Raw genomic sequence first — 20705 nt, 5'->3', positions numbered from 1 at the left:
ATAAATCTTAAAAAAATAAATAAATTACATATGTACCAAAGAATTGTTTTCTTGTTTCAGAAGTACTGGGGTGTTGAACTGGGTACTTCACAGGAAAGCACTCTACCACTGAGCTATAGCCCCAGGTCAAAGAGCTATTTTTAAATACCCTCCTTTGTGGTTTATTTTGAATACATGTTTGATTTGTGCCCAGTGGTATGTTGGAGAGGGCAGTCGGCATAGCGTGTACCAGCTTACTGGTTGACTGATAAATTTTCAGACTGTCTGATGGTTGTGCAAACAGTCATTATGCAAACTTATCAATAAACTAAATTTAAAACTACATGAAATCAATGCATTAAATTATGCATGTGTATCAATAAACTCTATTTAAAACCAAGTTAATAAATACTCAAAACTTATCAGGCCTGGTGGCATGGACCTGTAATCCCAGCTACTTGGAGGGCTGAGGCAAAATAATCTCAGGTTTCAAGGTCGATCGGAATAATTTAGTGAGCCCTCTTTTTTTTTTTTTTTTTCAAAATCAAAAGGGCTAGGGGTCATGGTTCACTGGTGGAGAACTTGTCTAGCAGGCTTAGAGCCCTAGCTCAGTCCTCTGTACCATAAAATGTAGAGATGGGTCTGTGGTTAAGAGTTTGCTGCTCCTCAGAGGATCTGGGTTTGATTCCCAACATCCATATGACAGATCACACCACTTACTGTAAATCTTCCTCTGGACTCCACAGGCATGTGGAACACAGGCAGTTATACACATAAAATATGGAACACAGGCAGTTATACACATAAAATACACACGCACACGCACACAACCATTTCCTGTTGGAGAAAGGCTCATTAATCATTAAATAAGACCTGGTGGCTCTCTTTTTTTGTGGCACTATCTAGGCTATTAGCTGAGTCGAGATGATGCTGCCTATCTCCTTCGCTGCCACTGGCTGTCAGAAACTCGTGGACGATGAACACAGATTTCATACCTTCTATGAGAAGCGCATGCTCACAGAAGTTGCTGGTACTCTGGTGAAGAGCAGAAGGGTTGTGTAGTTGGAATCTGTGATAGGAACAACCAAAAAATTTCCCCATGAATCAAGGCATCTTGGTCCACAACAGAGTGTACCTGCTGTTGAATAAGGGCATTCTCAGGAACTGGAGAGAGGAAGTGCAAATCTGTTCAGGGATGTGTTATAGATGACAATCTCAGTGTTCTCAATTTGTTTATTGGGGATAAAAGGAGAAAGATATTCTTTGGGTGACAGGTACGTCTGTGCCCAAAAGAGCTATCAAAAGGTTTTCATTCCCTCTAAAGGGGATGATACCCCTACCTGGGCATTGTGGCGCCTGCGGCAGAGATAGATGGATCTTTGAGTTCAAAACCCGTCTGGTCCATCCTGGTCTACAGAGTTCCAAGACATCCAGGATTACAGAGAAACTGTGCTTTGAAGAAAAAAATAAAGACGTCCACCAATATGTTGTCAGATAGCCCTTAAAAAGAAAAGAAGCTCAGAACCAAAGCACCCATTCCACGTACTCTGTAACACAAACACGAACGTGTCGTGTAGGGGGCGGTTCTGATGCTAAGGTTCTGTTTCCCAATTGGTTCTTGATCTGTCAGTAAAGAAAGCCATGGGCCAATTGCTGGGAGGGAGGGAGAGGTGGGACTTCCGGACCCCTTGAGGCAAAGGGTCAAAAGGTAGGAGAACAGTTTCCCCAGGCTTTGGGGAGAGTAGAACCTGGCAACCATGTGAGATCTCAAAATGGAGTGGTCATAGAGGCCGCTCTTACAGGTGGGTGGTCAGGGGAATTTAGCAATTGTGTCAAGAAGGCAAGTTGAAAAGGAAAAGGTGTGTGTCTTTTATCTGTGGATTCAAGGGAAGTTGGGAGGGGGCTGTTAGCGTGGTCACTTCCTAGAACTACAGGCCGGTAGAGAGTAAAAATTACTTGCAACAATGTTGCTCTGAAACAACACACTAAGGAAAGCGAGGAGGAGGCAGTGGCATGAGCTAAGAGAATGAAGGAAGCTAAAGACAAAAGCTGGGGATGGACTGTCCAGAGACCAAGGTTGTACCCACTGAGAGCTACTTCTAAGTTTGAATGCAGTCAAAGCTCAGTCTTGAAAAGTAACAAAGAAGCCGAGTGGTGCCCTTTAATCCCAGTCCTTGGAAGCAGAGGCAGGTGGATCTCTATGAGGTCCAGGCCAGCCAGAGTTACATAGTGAACTCTGTCAGGCCCCAGAGTTTGAGGGTTCAGTTCCCACCTGATACCAGTTTAAAGCACAGAAGATGACCTACACTTCCATACATCATCTATGTATTGGGATCCCTAGTACTCTCGCCTGGGTTCAATTAATTTGCTAAAATGGTTCATGAAACTCAGGTAAACGTTTTGAACTTTAATAAGGGATATAGTAAAGGACTCAAGTAAACACCTAGACAAAAAGATTGTCAAGGGCTGGAGAGATGGCTCAGTGGCTAAGAGCACTGACTGCTCTTCCAGAGGTCCTGAGTTCAAATCCCAGCAACCACATGGTGGCTCACAACCATCTGTAATGAGATCTGATGCCTTCCTCTGGTGTCTGAAGATAGCTACAGTGCACATATATATAATAAATAACTCTTTTAAAAAAATAGGTTACCTAAGACCTAGGTAAGAAAATAGGTTTCTAAGTTTCATGCACAGTGTGTTGGAAGAAATATATAGTCTTTGAATAATGGTGGTGCAAAGCGAGTATATGAAATGTGTATTGGGGGAAAGGCATCTGTGGTGACTCTGATGTGAACACAGTTATTTATTGGTGAGAACAGATACCAGATCCACTAAGTAGCACTGTGAAGTTTTTTGGAGAATGTTCACTACTACCAAACTGTGCTTAATTCACCCTAATTTCCAGCTAAGTTTACCGTGCTCCAAGGATATAGGACAGGGCACTATACAGACTTTCTAAGGCTTGACCAGACAAATATGCAACGTTCTTGTAGGTCTCTGCCTCTGTTAGGGCTTGCCCTGGGATAGTCCCCAGCCAGGACACACACGGGGTTTTAGAGGTGGCCTAACTTTCCCCCCATAACTAATTAGAGGAAAGGGCCTGGTGTAAACTCAGGTTCATCTCAAGAAGTGCAGAAGTGTGTGTGTGTGTGTGTGTGTGTGTGTGTGTGTGTGTGTGTGTGTGTGTGTGTCTCGGGTGGGGAGTAGTTTTACTCCTCTCAAAAGGACTAATGGGTTGAGTGTGTTTATTGGGGCCATTAGTCTAGAATACTTGATGGCCCGCTAGACCACTGGTGCCAGAGGAAGAATTTTGCCATTCTATTTTGTCTGGCTCTGATCTAAAATGCCACTCACTTTCCTACTGTAGTTCCCAAGGTCTGTCCAGACTGCATTTCTAACACTACCCTTGTCACACACTAATGTTTCTGTCTGAAAGTCATCGACCATGTGGCTCATAACTCCATTAGCAGCAAGTGGCAGCCAGGAGTGATTCTTGGGGCACGTGTAAACCCTCCTAGGAACATCATTCGGTGGGGAAGGAAATATGAGGGGTGCCATGACACTGTAACAGCAACAAAGCCAAGGTTTAGAGCCTTGATGTCCTGGTTAAGACACTTAAGACAATGCTGCAAGGCAAAGGTGTTAGGATCTGAGTTCCAGGCCAGCCAGCGCTATATAGTGAGACAGGACTCAAAAAAAAAAAAAAAAATCAAATACAGAGTTTAGCCAAGAATCAATGAATCCCCTCTCATCAGAGTGTCCCAAATTTCAGCTCTGTCATCTCTTTCTGGACATTTTTAAGGAAAACTCTGGAAATGACTGGAATCCCTGCTAGTTGACTAGGGAAGTTTGGGGACATTGACCCAATGACGACTTTGTATCCTGGCCTGTTGAAGTCTGAGACCTAAGGTTTATCAACAGCTCTTTGTCACTGCTGTCCTAACCAAGCTGTCTGCATGCCTGACAGCCCTTGTTGTTCTAGCCCCACTGCTGCTCGTCAGAGGAGCCAGGTGCCTGATTATATCACTACTGAGACCCCACAGCACAAGCCCCAATGCTTCTTCCGGTTCTTCAGGCCTCTCATTCCATGGGGTGAAGCGTAAACAGCCTCCAAATTCATGGATGGAAAGACCCTGCTGGAGGCTGCTGAAAGGAGTGTGCCATAGTGCACTTGGTTACTTTCCTACTGTGCTATAAAATACCTGGCCATGGACAATTTATAGCAGGAAGAGTTTATTTGGGTTTGGGCTTCCAGGAGAGACTGTGTGGTGGGAGCAGTAAGGCAGCAGGCAGGCGGAGTGCGAAGCTGAGAGATCACATCTTCAACCTTCAATATGAAGGAGAGAACAAAGTGGAAGCGGTCTGAGGCTCTGGACTCTCACAACTTCCAGTAACACGCTTCCTGCAAGCAAGGCTGTCCCGCCTCCCTAGTCAGACACTGACTGGGGACTGGGTGTTAAATGTGAGCCTCATTCAAACCACCACATACAGTAAGGGTTTCTGGACCCAGTGACATGCTCGCTTTCTGGGACTTAGGTGGCAACATTGGAAGTAAGATCAGACTCACATGGCATCTCCATGCTTAATGTGTTGAGGCCCCAGATGTCGAGTTGATGGTCAGTGGAGTCAGGCTCACTGGTGGTTAGCACAGGCCCTGGCAGGCTTCAGGAAATGTTTCAGATTAATCCACTGTAGCTTGTCATCACTATTTTCATTGCCACATTAATCACTGATCTATTACATCTACGGTCTAAAGGTGTGGTCTTTGGACCATCTACATGAAGAAAAATCTTCTAATGCAATTCTCAGCCCCATCCCATATCAATGACTAACTCTGGGGCTGTGACCTAAGGACCTGTATTGTAATAAGCTCTGCCTGTTATTTTGACACCCTTCAAAGTATGAAGACGACTGGAACTGTCCTCTGTGTCCTCATATATTAGCTATTTCTTGGTCCTGACTCAGCTTCCTGCTGTTCATACATGCTCTCCACTCCCCAACTCTCCGACTTAGAGTTTCATTGTTTTAATATACTATCTACCACTGCCTCCCGCAAATACTCTGAAGTGTCTGCTCCTTGACCAACAGATGCCCTTATAGACCCCGAATTATCCAGCAGTCTTCTCCCGAGATGATAAATCTGCCCAGACTTATCTCCCAATTGTCCTCCTTTCTCCCCTCCACTATCTTAGATCACTATTTTTATCCCCATTCTTTTGTGAAAATCCCATCTCCAAGCGTTCTGTGCTACTTAAGTATATGTCAGTCTGTTTTGCCTAAGGGATGCCTCAAAGGGGCAGGTAAGACATTATTTCTGGAATCAGCATTAGAATCAGTAGACTAGGAAAGAACCTCTACCCTCACAGACAGGGCTGTGCACCAACCAATCCACTGAGGACTGCATTCATTACTTTTCTCCTTGCTGTAACAGAATTCCTATCAAAAGCAACTTAGGGGATAAGGTTATTTTATTTTTTGGTTTTCTGAGACAAGGTTTCTCTGTGTGACCCTGGCTCTCCTGGAACTCACTTTGTAGACCAGGCTGGCCTCAAACTCTCAGAGATCTGCCTGCCTCTGTCCCCCAAATGCTGAGATTAAAGGTGTATGCCAACACTGCCAGCTAGGAAAGAGGGGTCTATTTGGATCAAAGTTTGACTATAATAGGCCTTCTTGGAAGAAAGGTCTTAGCCCTGGAGTCTGAGGCTGCTGATCATACTACAATCCATCAGGAAGCAGGGAAGGAAAGAGAGAGAGAACAGGAGAGCTATGTAGAAAACACAGTATGGGGGCACTTGGGTGAGGCTTAGGCCCAGTGAGAATTCTGCTGCAGTCCAGCTGGGAGGTATAAGTGTTGGACTAGAAGGATAATCAGAGTCTTTCTCTGTTCTCAGAGACTACTGAGGAATGTGACTTAGTGGTAGAGAACTTAATCAAATACTTATAAACCCTTGGGGTTTGATCCTCATCGCTATAAAACAAACAAATGAACGCAAGGAACACTTCTTGTCTCTGAACTGTTCTCTGGAGATGGGGCCCTAGACCACAGCCTTCCACCAGGTAACTTCTAGTCCCGCTTTTCATGCTTTATCCTTCTCACAAAGCTTCGTTCTACTTCTCCTGCCCCATCATCCTCAGCAAATAACCATCACCTCTATTTTACAGGAAAAATCAAATGACCCCATCCTGCAGCAATCCCTTCCATTTCTAACCACCGTCACTATAAATAGCCACAAACCATTCCCTTCAGTCCCTCACAGTAAGTGTCTCTCCACCGGGGCTGAGTCCCCAGTGTCCACTATCACCCATCTATGCCCGATTCTTTGCCTACATGGGACAAACACCCAAATCACACCTCCTCATCCTCCAGCCCTCATCCTGTTGTCCAGTTCTTACAATCAGTAGATTTCCAGTTTCTGTCTTAACTGTTCAGAATTCTTTTGACATAGTTGATTGTTTGAAATGGTTTCTTCCATTGATTTCTCTGATGTCATATTACCCCTCTGTCTTTGCATGTTCTCTTGTACTGGCTTTCCCGTTCTCATAACCTTTAAATATTAGTTATACCCTAGTTCCTTTTATTTTTAATATCTCAATAGGTCTCATTAATTCTCAACAACAACTTCAGTTGCTAGTTAATTATGAGTGAACTCCACAGTGACTGTTTAACCAGGACCTTGCATCTGAATTCTAGGACCTAGTCAATCAAATGTCTGCTTAGCAAGTCCTTATGGATGTCTCATAACCTCTACAAACTTAACATGTATAAAGTTGAACTCCGTGTATAAAATCCAACTCCTATTGCACCATCTTGTCCTTCTGCAGAGAGGACTTTAGCATTTGCAGGTGCAAAAATCAGAAACCATTTCACCTATGACTCCTTTCCCTCCCTCCCTCCCTTCCTTCCTTTTTTCCTTCTTTCCTTTACTTAGTCAATTACCATATTCTATTTATTTCACCTCTCAAGCTGTCTTACCGTGGGTTTTATTGCTGTGAAGAGACACCATGACCAAGCCAACATTTAAACATTTAAAGCCAAAGAAAAACATTTAATTGGGGCTGGGTTACAGTTCCATAGATTTAGTCTATTATCATTGTGGTGGGAAACATAGCAGGGTGCAGGCAGACATGGTGCTGGAGGAGCCAAGATTTCTACACCTTGATCTGAAGGTAGCCAGGAGAAGACTGTATTTGTTTCACATTGGGTGTAGCTTGAACATTTAAGACCTCAAAGCCCCACCTCCACAGTTACACTCTTCCTCCAACAAGGCCACACCTTCTAATTGTGCCACTCCCTATGGGCCAAGCATTCAAACACATGAGCCTATGGGGGACCATTCCTATTCAAACCATCACAGACAAACTGTATATAAAATATAATATATATGTCTTTCTCCCCATTGGAATCTCTCCATATCTCCTGGAAGTCTTTGGTGTAAGCCACAGTCACTTTTACAACAGCAGCAACCTCTCATTTTCGTACATTCACATTTGCTTCTCTCAGATCTATTTTCTGCAAAGCAACCAGAATGAACTTTAGAAAATGCAGTTCTGATTAGACCAATATATCCTGTTTCACTCTCCTGGGGTTGAAAACGAGGTCACATTCCTCTCGGTGCTCCAATCAGATGACTTTGAGCCTTCAACTTGTCTCCCTTGTGTGATAATTTCAGATTCCAAAGGTTCAGATTGTCTTAATAAACTGAGCTGGAAAACTTGAACAGATTCTTCTTCACTTCCTGTGACTGTCAGTAAAATCAAGATTAAACCTATTCCTCTGTCGTCTGTAGACCTCACTCTTTGCAGTGTGATTTGCTTTGGCCAGATGTGACCAACAAGCCCAGGGGAACATCCACTCAGTGAAAACAAGTGATCTTTGATGATCTAGGGGCCCAACAGTACTGACTCCTAGATGAAAAAGAAAAGAAAAACACAATTTTCTGAGGTGTTCTACTCAGACATGATGACTTTGTCACAGGCTTAGGATCCAAACATTCATTCTCTTCCTTTACACATTTTCTAGTTCATACAAGGGGATAAGTCGTTCCAGTAGATTCAGAACCTGCTTTTATTCTCTGAGGCAAAGCCCTAATGGCTTTGTAAACTAGGACATGCTGCTTGTTTCTGCCCAATTCTGCTGCACGAGAGGGTCAAGTGCATTTGGTACCACAGAAGGGAAAGCTGAGGCCTGCCCAATCCCCAGGCATTTGAAGCCTGTGTGTGTGGTTAAGTTTTGTCTAAGAGACTTTATTTCCTTAGTTGATCTTTAACCAAAATGCCCTTAATTCTTGTCTAGGTTCTGTGTTTGCTGCTTTTTTTTTTCTTTTTCTTTTTTTCGGAGCTGGGGACCAAACCCAGGGCCTTGTGCTTCCTAGGCAAGCGCTCTACCACTGAGCTAAATCCCCAACCCCCTGTGTTTGCTTTTTAACCTGACTACTAATTTAAGCGAGAAACTTCAAGAATCCCAGTAGCTGGTCAAGTGCAGTAGCTTACAATTAATCACAGGAATTGAGAGGCAAAGTCAGCTAGGTCTTTGTGAATTTAAGGCCAAAATGGTCTATATATAGTGAGTTCTGGGACAAGCAGGGCTGTGTTGAGAGAGCATTTCTCAAAAGATCAAAACTAAAACAAACACAAACCAAAACAAACAGACAAAACCCCAAAACTAAACCAAACACAAGAAGCCAAGAAACAAGCAAACAAAACACAAGTTGAGACCTTTTTCTAACTCTGAAAAGAAAGGATGCTTAGAATCTGGGATCGGAGAACCAAGTATCAAGAGTTAACTGTCGGGGGCTGGAGAGATGGCTCAGTGGTTAAGAGCTCTGATCTTCCAGAGGTCATGAGTTCAATTCCCAGCAAACACATGGTGGTTCACAACCATTTGTAATGGGATCCGATGTCCTCTTCTGGTGTGTCTGAAGACAGCTACAGTATACTCGCATACAATAAAATAAATATTCTTAAAAAAAAGTTAACTGTCAGAAGCTGAATTATCTGCAGTTTTATTTATGCATTTCGTAGATGATCTTAAGTTCTCATGGGAACATCAGGGGAATACTTTTTCATGCCTTTATGTGCCTAGTTACTTTGATTTAATATTATGTAGACTCATCCACATTGTAAAGTATACCAGAGATCTGTTCATTTCTCAGATCTTGAAGTCGTGCAGGGCCCCCAGAGGCATTCAGTTTAGATTAGTTAGAGTGAACTGGCTAGTTCTTTCTGTCCTTTGTCTAGCCTATCCACTATGAAACCAAAGAGTAGCAGCAGAAAATGTAGTTTTATAGTATACTACTGCTATCTTCCGTTATTTAAATTCTGTCTTGTTGGAAGTAGTAGTTCCAAACTTTAATCCCAGTGTTCAAGAGGCAGGGGGAGGAGCAGGTAGATCTCTGTGAGATCAAGGCCAGCCTGGTCTACCAGGAAAGTTCCAGGCCAGGCAGGAACTTGCCTCAACAAACAAGCACACAATTCATTCTTCCTATTGGTGTTTTCCTTTCTAATAATTTCACATTTATTTATATGTTTGTTTAGTTATTTCATTTCTTGAGAGGACTGGAAACACAGCTTAGCAATTAAGAGCACCGGCTGCTTTTTCAAGATTCCCGGAACAACATAGTAGTTCACAACTGTATCTCCAGTTCCAAGGGAAGTAACATCCTCTTCTGGTTTCCAAGGACACTGTACTCACGTGTTGCATAGAAATCCGGGCAGGCAAAATACCCATACACTAAAATGAAAATTAGTAAAAATTTAAAATTTCTTGAATCCTTTAGCTCTCTGTAGTCTTCAAACTTTCAGGATTAGCGTCATAATAAGGCTGAGAGGCCCTTAGTGCACCCAACGTACGGGATTGGCCATTCTAGTCAACCAAATACACAGGGTGTGGGTCCATAGGCAGCGCCTTAATTCTATTTTCAAATTGTCTTATGGATATTGGTGCTTTGTCAACATGTATGTCTGGTGCTTGAAGAGGCCAGAAGAGGGTGTTGGTTCCCTTGGAACTGGAATTAGAGATGGTTGCGAGTTGCAACATAGGCGTTGGGCATTGGAATCCAGGTCCTCGGGAAGAACACCCAGTGCTCTTAACCTGTGGGCCATCTCTATAGCACATGGAGGGCTCTCAAGGAGCCCTGAGTGTACGGCACTCTTCAGTGCTTCATACCACCGGCCCACCCTGCTGACTTGGGCTCAGTTACCCCTCCTTTTCCTTCCCCTGAACTTCCATTCACCATTGTATGCATTCTTCTCCCAACATGTTTCTCTCGACGGTTTCTCTCCCATCTTAGAATGTTTGCTTCTTTCCAGAATCAGTCACTAGAGTTTGCAGACATTTTCCACCTGTGTGGTGATTGTCAATGTTCTTTACTTAATATCACTCCCTGGGAAGAGAGAGAAGTTGATAGTATGGGAAGAAAAACTGAATATTTTGGGCATTTTGTTTTGTAGAAATGCATAACACATCCAGTCTCTTCTAGTTAACAGAGATTCGCAAATTTAGGTGTGCAAAAGGGATATTTAATTTTTATGTATTATTTGTTTTTGGAGACATGGTCTCTCTGTGTAGTCCTGGCTGTCTTGGCACTCCCTCTTTTGGTCAGACTTACAGAGATCTGACTGCCTCTGTTTCCCAAGTGGTAGGATCAAAGGTGTGAGTCACCACATCCACCCTGACTTTTTTAAATGCATTGCTCTCAAGTGCTAAATTTGGGGAAACAGATACAATGTCTTGGATGGAACCCTGGAGTCTTAATTTTAATAATACCAGATGATTTAGAAGTCTCCAGTCCTTTCTCATTTTGGGAACCCCTCTCTCTAGGATGAGATCTGTGGAGTGGGGCTCACATCCCTTTTTCATTTGCAATTCTACATCCACTGAAAACCCTACAAGAAACTTTCAAATTGCATTCTTGGAGCAGTAATTAACCACTTTGTGCTCCCAACCAGTTCTACCAGCGCATCTGCACAAGATAATGAAAGACACACACACAGGCACACAGGAGCAGGAGAGTTAATCTGAATATGTCTTGACTAGCTCAGACTTGGCAGTTCTAATCCTTCTTGCTGTTAGCAAATAATCCCCTCTATTACTCCTGAGTTAACATCTTTTAAAATCTGTATTTCATCTCTGCTACCCTAAACACAATTGGGGAAGTGGCCTGTGTGGCCACCGAGATTCTTACATGCCGCAGCAGGCCTTTGGGTTCTTCCCCATCATGGCATCTCTGCCTTTCTCTCTTCCAATTCTAGACCTTGCAAATCCAAAGGTCCCGCCTTAATCTACCTGCCCAGCCATTGGCTGTTGGCTCTTTATTGATTGATCAAAAGCCTATTGGGAATAAGGACCTTCAAGGTTTGGACATGCAGATTCCAAATTTGAGAGCCGAATTAATTCAAATCATTAGAATCATTAATTCAAAGCATTAGAACCAATCCCTAACTATCAATGTTAAAAAAGAAAAAGGAATGGGCAAGTGAGATAGCTCAGTGAGCAAAGGCACTTCCTGCCAAGCCTGATTACTTCAGTTTGAATCCTAGGACCCACATAGTAGGGGGAATACCAATTCTTGCAGGTTTTTTCTCTAATTGCCACACATGTCCACCCTGTTCCCTGCTAATGTAATTTTAAAATTTATTAACATCTGAGGGGTAAACAGTAACTCAAGGAAAGTTGTATTGTTAGGTGTGAAAGTCAGTCTTGAAATACTGGACATCCTGGCTAGCTGTAGGAATATTTTGAACATCTATTTTTATACTTCTACTTGTTCACAGTATAAGTTTGGGACACCTAGTTTTAGTCCTTGTAACATTTTTGGAGTAATTACCTGGAAGGATATTCTTTTCTAAATTATTATTCACAGAGGGCTGTTTGTGTAACTCACATCATCTTTGTCTGAAAAAGACTATAGTTGCACATCACCCTCCAAAATAAGTGGTAATTATCTATAACTTAGTTTTATGTTTGCTTACACTTTGCCTCTGTGTTGATTTGAATAAAAATGGACCTCATAGGCTCATGGATTTGAATACTTAAATCACCAAGGAATGGCTCTATTTGAAAGAATCAAGAGGTAAGGCCTCTTTGGAGAAAGTGTGTCACTGGGATTGGGTTTTAAGGTTTCAAAAGCCCATACCAACTGTGATGGCTATTCTTGTTAATTTGACTACATTTGGAGTGAATTATAATCCAAAAGTAGGGGGCACACCAGTGAATTTTTTTTTGGGAGGGGCTTGGTTTGAAATGGGTAAAGCCACTTTTAGTCTGGACCTTTGAGGCAGGAAGATGCACATCTTTGATCTGGATCTTGAGGTGGGAACACACAGGTTTCATCTGGGCCACACCTTCTGCTGGAAGTCTAAATAAGGACATGGAAGAAGGAAGCTTTTGTTCTTTGCCTGCTTGCCCTCCTCACCTTGCTAGCAGATGCATTCTTCATTGGCTTTAGAGCCTACCTCTTTGGGATTTCAATATCTACTGAAGACCAGCTGAGACATCCAGCCTTGCGGACTAAGCAACTCCTAGACTCTTGGATTTCCTGTTAACAGCCAGTCATTGTTGAATTAGCTAGACTGTAGCCTGTAAGTCATTCCAGTAAGTCTCCTTTATATAGAGAGATTCTTTCTGTAAGTTGTTATTCTAGAGAACCACGACTAGTGTCCCAATGCCCAGAGACTCTCTCTCTTCCTGTTTCTTTGTGAATAAGGATATAGAACTCAGTTACCGCTTCAGCCGTCATGTCTGCCTACATGCTGCCATGTTCCCCAACAGGTTGATAATGTACCAAACCTTTGAAACTGTAAGCCAGCCCCAATTAAATGCTTTCTTTTTATAAGAGTTGCCATAGTTGTGGTGTCTCTGCAAAATAACACCAAGACAGTCTCTAAGTGTTTTCTCTTTTGCCAATGTCGTTTCAATGTTTTTAATATAAAATGTTATTGATAAACATTTTTTTCCTCTTGAAATGAAACAGGCATTCCCAAACTTGGCATTACTGTCATTTTGGCCCCAGTGATAGTGTTACACACACACACACACACACACACACACACACACACACACACACACTATGGCCTTTAGAAGTATCTTTCACTTCCATCTACTTTGTACAATTAACATTGCTCCTTTAAGTTGTGTCATAAAAACAAAATACCTCCATATATTTCCAGATATCTCCGAGGAGCAAAGGTAGACAAGCTCTAAAGTAGAACCATGAGGTTAAAACTATGCAATTCACCTAAACAAGTACATGGAAGAGTTCAGTGTCTTTGGCCAAAGTGTTTTTTTATTACGTTGATCATTGAATATAGTTTCTAAGAGTGTTTTTTAAGAAACGGCAATATAGCTTTTTTTTTTTTTAACTTGATCCTGATTGGCTGCTGAGTAGGAAACTTGAGTGTCCCCATAGACACCTCTAGAGAGGCAAACTCAGTCCTGAGGGCTCTCCCAGCACTCTGGGGTCAGGAGTCCACCCACTAAGCCTTTGAGTTTTCATTAGAAATGAAGCTCAGATCTCCAGAATGTGCTAAAATCTGCCTGAAGGCACCTCATGCAGCTCCAGACAGACAGAGTCATCATCTTGGAGATCATGGCTCAGGCAGTTGAGATCCCAGCTCTCCTCTCACTTCACAGAAATCCTAGGACCTCTTCTATCTTGGAAAGAGAAAAAAAAATGTTTTGCTTTCAAGGACCCCAGTGAGAAGGACCTCCAGAGCTGTAGTACCAGATCATCCCACCATTCCTGTGCTGTATACCTTGAATATCAAGCTCGACTCCAGGGATAGTCTAGAGACCCTTGGTTCTGCCTCTACCTCCACTCCTGGTTTGCTGGTCCTGCTTCGGCTTTGAGGGGCCAGGAGACTTGTTGTAAGTCTCATCTGTAGTGTGTTAAATGTTGTGTGTTCCTAAGAAACTCTAGGCTCCAGACTACACTCCCCTGGGTCTCTCCCAATGGAGAAAAGAAAATGAAAGGTTTCAGAGCTCCTGAAATTGAACTAGATGGGTGGGCTGAATTTGAAACTTCTGTGTAGTTTGGTGTTCTGGTTAAATTAGATAGAGTGGGATACACCTGGTCACACCTTCCCTTCTCCTCCCCATATATTGCCCTTCAAATGGACCACAACATTTAAAAAGATATCTTTACTTACTTTATTTGGGTGGGTGTTGCTGGCCCTTCATTATGTGGTAAATTGGTCTTCTTGGTCTTTCTTCTAAGAGTATTGGGGTGAGAAAGCACTTTTGCTCAGTACTAGCTATGACAGAAATAGGCAGCATGGAATATGGTCAACCTTGAACTGTCCCTTTGCAGTTTCCCTCTTGGGGTGGCTTTGAGTCCAGCCACCAGCCAATCTGTACATAGGCTTTGGGTTTCCTTTTCAATTCTGTAGATAGTCTGAAAAGAGAATCTAAGGGCTGGTAACAGTAGGACTCTTGAAGAAGCTGGATTTGGAGCCTGTGAAGGAGAGAGCCACAGGTGAACTGAGCACAGCATCAGCTATGTGGGAACAGTTAATGTGTTCTGCAGTTGACATGTTGGATATTAGGGCACTGCTACTTGGGGCACAGTGGGTATATTTCATGTCAAGGTCCAGATGTCACTAACTTAAGGTTCATAGTCACTGGCTGGTTGCCTTCATGGGGGCAAAGAGTGAGTCCTTTTTTCACTATTCATTTCTTTCAAAATGAGCAGCACAGTGTCCTCACTGGAACACTGGTTAAAAGATTATTCCCATGAGCATTTTGCAACTATATTTGTAGAGTTCCAGGCAGCTTTTCTCATATGCCAGAAAGCTATACAGCTGATGGCAGCCTTCAGTTAGCTGGGGCATTCAGACCATTCCCCAGGGAGGTGGTGTGTCTGGAAAGATGTGGGGTGTCTTACAATCTTTCTGGGTTGCTGACTACCTTTTCCTTTCTTCAACTATGGCAGAAAGTATGGTTTCAAAGATTACCTGATCCACCTCCATATTCTTGGCCATTAGCCTTCACATTTTTAAGTTAAAGGGAGAAGCTGAGGGGAGTGAGGAATGGCTGGAGAGTGAGTGACTCATGGTGAGGTGAGTGCATGATTATGTATCAGAGTGAGCCAGCCTGACAGAAATAAACAAGGGTATGAACGGAAGCCCAGGTGGTCTGTTCAATGTCTTATGCTGTCAAACCTGCAAGCAGACCCATGGCCAAGGTATATACAGGTAGTTTTGAGTGGAGCACACTTGGAGAATGAATGCTGATCCTCCAAGGGTCCTGCAGAATCCAGACTTGGATGATGCTGAGTTGGTGCCATCCCCACATACCTTTGTCTGTGAAGAACTGTGTAATGTGAGAGAAAACTGAGATTTAATTTCAAACACAACATTAAAGAATAAAATAAGTGTTTGGGATGCAGCTGGAAACCCTCAGCACGATATAAACCAGGATTGCTGGCACAAGCCTGTAACTCCGGCACTTGAGAGGTGGAGGATCAAAAGTTCAGGTCAGGGCTGGAGAGAAGGCTGAGTGTCTAAGAGAGCACTGTGCTCTTCCAGAGGATTCGGTTTCTAGATCCAGGTTCTAGATTCATACTGGGCTGCTCTAAAATACCTGTAACTCCAGCTCTAGCCCCTTTCTGACCTCCATGGTATGTACACTCACATGCATATACCTATACTCAGACATGCATCCATCCATATAAAAATATGCCAAAAACCCTTCAAGGTCATCCTTGGCTACATATCGAGTTTGAGGCCAGTCTGGGCTACTTGAGACCCTGTCTCAAAAACAAACAGGCAAACAAAAACAACAGTATCTGGGAAAGTTTAAAAATAACAAATCCCATTCTGAACATACTATATTTCCCTACAAAGTATGTTTGTTCTATATTTAGGCATAATATTGCAAGAAAATGTGTACATAAGAGAATATAAATTACTATTTAGGCCAATAAGTCAGCAAAGAGATGGATCAAATATGGTAATCAGTGTCAAATTGATGTACAAATACAGAGGAAATAATATTGACAAAAAAAAATTGGCAGGCCTGATACTGCTTCTGAAAAGAGGTGAAAAGGCAAAGCTTAGGTTAAATGAACTATAATTAGCTGAATTCACAGGAGGGGGGGTAATTAGAAAAGTATACTTGAAATACTTTGATTTATATTAAAATGAAAATAATTTAGAGATTTTAAGAGCCGTGTTTGTGTGATGTTCATACTTTCACCAGGTTTCTGTGTCAAGCTGAAGCAAAGATGTACTTGATGAAAAATCTTTTTGGTACACATGAACTTGCTATCACCCAGAACTTGGGAGCCTGATGCAGGAGGATTGCTGAGTTTACAGCCAACCTGGGCTACAAATGAATTTAAGGCTAGTCTACTATTTAAGTACTTCTGTTACTTAGTATCACTATGGAAACAACAAAATACTGTGGTCTCAGGTATTAAAATGAGTATCAGCTTGGGAAATCTGGGTTGTTAAAATGTACTATTGTGCATAGTACTAAGGTTTAAGGACACTTGGCCAATGTTTTCCTCTGCTTTGCACTCTCCCTTGGGTTTGCTTAGAATACTCTTTATACTTCTTTTCACCAATACAATGATTCTAATGGAGGAACCAAAAGGTTAAAAACAGCAGTGATTTGCTGTATTCTGGCTGTGTCTCTCAGGAGCGATCTACAGAACTGAGAATAGGACCCCCGTTGAAGGAGTCAGAGAAAGAACTGGAAGAGCTTGAAGGGGCTCGAGACCCCATATGAACAACAATGTCAAGCAACCAGAGCTTCCAGGGACTAAGCCACTACCTAAGGACTATACATGGATTGACCCTGGACTCTGACCTCATAGGTAGCAATGAATATCCTAGTAAGAGCACCAGTGGAAGGGGAAGCCCTGGGTCCTGCTAAGACTGAACCCCCAGTGAACTAGATTGTTGGGGGGAGGGCGGCAATGGGGGGAGGATGGGGAGGGGAACAGCCATAAAGAAGGGGAGGGGGAGGAATTAGGGGGATGTTTGCCCAGAAACCGGGAAAGGGAATAACACTCGAAATGTATATAAGAAATACTCAAGTTAATAAAAAAAAAAAAAGAAAAAAAAACAGCAGTGATTTAAGGTTTTGCATAAACATTTCCCTTCTTTCAAACAGGAAACAGACACATTTGGTTTACAGAGATCACTGCATCGGGCTAGGCAGGAAGTCAGCCTAAAGATACAGCTTTCCCTTAAATGTATTGGTCTTCCTGGACTTGCTGATACTGTTCCAGATTATCAGAGCAGAAAGAAAAGGGATTGAGATGATAAGAGTATGGAAAGTGAAACCACAACAGCTACATGTGCAAGTATTTCAGTTTCCCAACTAGGTGCCGACAGAATATTGTGTCTTGATCCTGTTGTTCAGTGTCATGTAACTCTGGCCTATGTTGTTTGACTAACTTCTAGAGCCAGCCATGGAGATGTGTGTCTGTAATCCTGTCACTCAGGCTTTGGCAGGAGTATAGTGAGTTCAAAATGGCCTGAGCTACATAGTAAGATCCTGTCTTAACAGCCCCCCTTTCCCACTACCAGAAACACCTGATTGACTTTTTTCATTTTTGGAAACAGGTTTCTCTGTGTAGTCCTGGATGTCCTGGAACTAGTTCAGTAGACCAGGCTGGTCTCACTCAGAGATCAGGATGCCTCTGCCTTCCAAGTGCTAGGATTAAAGGCATGTGCCTGTAGATACGTCTAACAGTCTTACAGCATAGTAATCAACAGCTTCTCTGGCATTCTGGTCTACTGAGCACTGTGATAAGCAAAACCTGTTTCAGGCAGGGATATGAATACTTCTGTTACAGATATGTTTTAGATGTGTGACTTTTGCTGGGTGTGCATTTGTGGGCATGCACATTCCACCAAAAGCATATTTAAGGTCAGACATCAACTTGGAGTCCATTTTCGCTTTCTACATGTGGTTCTTGGAGGTCAAACTTGGGTTGTCAAGTTTGGTGCAAGTGCTTTTTCTTACTGAACCATCTTACTGGCTTGCATTTTAGATGTTGTATACTCTGTGTCACAGTGACTTAACTCGGATTTGCTGTGGCATAAAAGTCACCATAGAAAATACATGGAGGCAGATATATTTCAATACATCTTTATGAAAACAAATGGATCTGAGAGATAGCTTAATGAGTATTAACATTTATTCTGTAAGTATGAGGACCCATGTAAAAAGTCGAGCATGGTTGTGTCTGTGACCCCAACATTGCGGTAAAAGTCAGGAGGATCCAGAGTTCTCTGGCCACCAATCTAGTCAAAATAGTGAGTTTCCCTTACAGAGAGAGATGCTGTCACAGGTGAGAAGGCACAGAATAAAGAAGACAATGGTCTTGCTCTGGCCTCTACACGCTTGGCCACACATCACCTATACAGACATGCATTCCATTCATATACCTAACCCATAAAACAAAAATCAGATGGAGGCCACTCCTCTGCCTATGGAGACATCTTGCTGGCCCTGGTTCTCACACTTTGGCATCCATCAGAATTATCCACAGAGCATGTTACAACAGACTGTAGTAGGGTTCTATGCCAGAGGCTTCTGATCTTTTAGGTCTGTGGAGAAGCTGTCTACTGGAGCGCTTAATGTCTGCTCTCAAAGACATTGGTCAAGTTGTGCTCAATCAATTTGTCAAAACTTTCCAAAATTCTCAACATTTGATTAAAATGCAAATTTCAATAGGTTTGGCTTGGAGGTAAGATAGTGATATGACATTGGTTTATATTTGGAGTTACAAGTAGCTACAAGGATCATAATCCTCTCTAGACAGAATATTTTTTATCATAGTGCTAAATAGTTTACTTAATTCTTAGGTCAACTTTTACTCTTCTCAGCTGACACACAGCTGGCTAGGAAATCTTTTGGTTCCTCTATTACTGTGTAAAATGAATCTGACCCTGGTTACCATTGTCACTGCTCTACAGTTACAATGTACAGTGAGTCCAACTCACTTCACCACGTATTCCTGGTTTGAGCTATAGTACTCTAGGCTGGTTGATTTCAACAGTCCATTCCTTGGTCTCTTGGCTTTTGGTTTTACTTTAGCCTCTCATCTCCAGTACACACTTCTTGACAATTCTTTATATAGCAGTAAGGGTGGTTTTTAAAAATTATTTATTTTGGTTTTTCCAGACATGATTTCTCTTGTGTAATAGCCCTAACTGTCCTGGAACCCACTGGGTAGACCATGCTGGCCTAAGACTCAGAGATCCACCTGCTTCTGCCTCCCCAGAGCTAGGATGTAAGTGATTTAAAACACATTTGATGAAATGAACATTAGCCATGTCACTCAGCAAATATTGAAGCCAGGCCCCTTTATGGCTTTCTTACTGCTTGTTCTAGCCACTGTGAAACCCATTAAGATTGACAGGTCACTCTTGCTCAGTCTGGAATTTAATATGTAGACTAGGCTAGTCTTATGCTAAGAGTTCTGCCTGTCTCTGCCTCTCTGTGCTTGGACTAAAGGCAGGAGCAACCAAGCCACGGATCTTGCTCTCTGGTGTTCTTTTTACCGCCCCCCAACCCCCCCCCCCGCACCCCCAAGCTTTCTTTGCTTCCTCCAGGCTATAAAGTACCCAGGAAGGCTTTCACTGACCACCTTTTTTTTCTTCCTTTGGTTTCCTTGTTATTTTTGTGTTCACCGCCTGATACAAACTCCATGAAAAAAAAATGTTTTGTTCATCATCTCTAGCACTGAAGACTTCCTAGTATGCCATAAGGTGCTCGATAAATATTTAAAAGCACAGATTACAGACTTTATGGTTAACGGGAATATCTCAAGTCCACAGGGTGCTGCTGTTTCTCCAGGCTCCCTCAGGATATACTGGTGCCAGCCAGTATTATTCATTTTAATACCCAGGGAACAGTGACTTTGATAGAATCCTCTTCTAAATTTCCTTTTCATGGAATTTAAATTATAAGTTGGTCATTTATTGTTCTCATACATCATGTTGCTGAATTTTCCACGGATCATATTCCTTTTTGTACCTCTCTCTAGAGCACTCATTTTTTTTTTACTCGTTGTCCACCTCACTTTGATCCCCCCCACCGAAATAATTCTCTTGGATAAAAGTCCCTCCATCCCCACCCCATCTAGCAGTCTTTAAAGTTTTGGGTAAAATTTAAAACACATTGGGGAAAGATAAGTAATTCATGATAGGGCCTACTGGTTACTTATCTCAGAGTTACTCATCTCAGGGTAGGTGAAGACAGTTTTTTAACATAAGTGGGAGTATTTTAGGACATCAAAAAGCCATTAAAGATGCTCCTTCTCCATACATTCTACAGATAATACCTAGGTTATTGTATAATTGTTATGTGGCAAGTTGTCTTTTCTCAGACCTTTGAGGGTGAGTTTGCATGCTTTGCATATAGAAGGAATTCTAGAAGCTGGGATTGCACCACCCACCCCACGCACCCCTTACTTGCAGAAACCTTTGCCCCTCCAACCCCCACTCCCTCCAAATATGGGCTCTACAAGGGGCAGTCCTCAGCCCCGGAGCCTGCTGCTTGACACCTATTGTCCCTGTTTGGATGTCAAGAGATTTCGCCTGAAGGACCCCAGTTTAGATTTCACTCAAAACTCAAGAGTCTGCAGCAGCGGCCTCCGTGGGGTACTTTCCAGATTTTCAAAAGGGGCAGGAACCTGGGGCAGAGGACAAGGCCGGACGGGAGGCACGGTCTGGTGACCTTTTTCGACAGGCATTTACGTAGGGCAGCCCCA

At 42.7% G+C, this 20705-nt stretch overlaps 1 protein-coding gene and 2 long non-coding RNA genes across 5 annotated transcripts in view; 1 reads left to right on the top strand and 2 right to left on the bottom strand.

The window, feature by feature from the left end:
• Positions 1-6842, bottom strand: part of LOC102549184 (uncharacterized) — a 63279-nt gene extending 56437 nt beyond the window's left edge. Inside the window, exons 1-2 of the long non-coding RNA XR_010065277.1 lie at positions 1320-6842; positions 975-1048 (exon numbers count right to left, since the gene is read on the bottom strand). This is a non-coding gene — a long non-coding RNA (uncharacterized LOC102549184). The remainder of the gene's footprint in view (positions 1-974; positions 1049-1319) is intronic.
• Positions 1-20705, top strand: part of Caprin1 (cell cycle associated protein 1) — a 78920-nt gene that overhangs the window by 23554 nt on the left and 34661 nt on the right. The window lies entirely within an intron of this gene.
• Positions 6997-19492, bottom strand: LOC134486415 (uncharacterized). 2 transcript variants are annotated; one of them, XR_010065275.1, is made up of 3 exons: positions 14125-19492; positions 10212-10361; positions 6997-7884 (listed from the first exon to the last, which is right to left on the bottom strand). It is a non-coding gene; the product is annotated as an uncharacterized LOC134486415 (long non-coding RNA). The 2 variants fall into 2 exon arrangements; XR_010065276.1 differs by having other exon boundaries at positions 10212-19492.

The sequence above is a fragment of the Rattus norvegicus genome, chromosome 3 (assembly GCF_036323735.1).
Source record: "Rattus norvegicus strain BN/NHsdMcwi chromosome 3, GRCr8, whole genome shotgun sequence".
Lineage (NCBI taxonomy): Eukaryota > Metazoa > Chordata > Mammalia > Rodentia > Muridae > Rattus > Rattus norvegicus.
Note: the sequence above shows the minus strand (reverse complement) of the source record. Positions and strands in the feature narration are given on the sequence as shown.